Source organism: Entelurus aequoreus, linkage group LG26 (genome assembly GCF_033978785.1).
Source record: "Entelurus aequoreus isolate RoL-2023_Sb linkage group LG26, RoL_Eaeq_v1.1, whole genome shotgun sequence".
NCBI classification, from domain to species: domain Eukaryota; kingdom Metazoa; phylum Chordata; class Actinopteri; order Syngnathiformes; family Syngnathidae; genus Entelurus; species Entelurus aequoreus.
The window spans coordinates 31,113,995-31,115,146 of record NC_084756.1 but is presented as its reverse complement, the minus strand read 5'-3'; positions in this window follow the sequence as shown (position 1 = coordinate 31,115,146).

Below are 1,152 nucleotides of genomic sequence, written 5' to 3'. Positions count from 1 at the left end.
TTATAGTGCAGGATAAAAGAGCAATAAGGTGCAGATATAAATAAATAGATTACTGTACAGATAAATATATTGCACTTTTGCATATGCATCCACGTTTATGGATGTATGTTATATTGTCTTTATATTCCAGCGAGTTAATCCATTTTGGGGGAAATTAAGGGGATTATTATGATGCGTTCAAGAGTCTTATGGCCTGAGGGAGGAAGCTGTTACATAACCTGGAGGTTCTGCTATGGAGGCTGCGGAACATCTTCCTAGAGTCCAGCAGTGAGAACAGTTCTTGGTGGGGGTTGGAGGAGTCTCTACAGATTTTCTGAGCACTGGTCAGGCAGCGGCTTTTTGCGATCTCCTGAGTAGGAGAAAGAGGAGTCCTGATGATCTTTTCCGCCGAATTGCATGAGAGCTTAAGGCAGTGGTTCTTAACCTGGGTTCGATCGAAACCTAGGGGCTCGGTGAGTCGGACTCAGGGGTTCGGTGGAGGTCAAAACACACCCGACTCATCGTGTAAATAAAAACTTCTCCCTATCGGCGTATTACAGATACGGCAACAGCTGACTGATTTGCAGGTGTGTAATTTGTTGTGAGTTTATGCACTGTGTTGGTTTTGTTGTTTGAACAAGGTGATGTTCATGCACGGTTCATTTTGTGCACCAGTAAAAAAAAACATGGTAACACTTTAGTATGGGGAACATATTCACCATGAATTAGTTGCTTATTAACATGCAAATTAGTAACATATTGGCTCTTAACTAGTCATTATTAAGTACTTATTAATGCCTTATTCGGCATGGCCTTGTTATAACCCTAACCCTCTAACCCTGGCCCTAACCCTCTAACCCTAACCAAATAACTCTAATTTAAGTCTTTGTTACTTAGAATATGTTCCCCATACTAAAGTGTTACCAAAAACATATAACTTTGTCTTGAATTTGAAAAAAAAAGGATTTTATTTTTCACTAAAGAAGGGTTCGGTGAATGCGCATATGAAACTAGTGGGGTTCGGTACCTCCAACAAAGTTAAGAACCACTGGCTTAAGTAGTCAGAGGGAATTAGTATGAGGTGTGCGCTAAGGTGGCTCCGCCTCATAGCCCAAAAACAGGCACTGAAACAAAAAGCAGACAGGCGGCAGCAGAGTTGCCAGATAATAACAA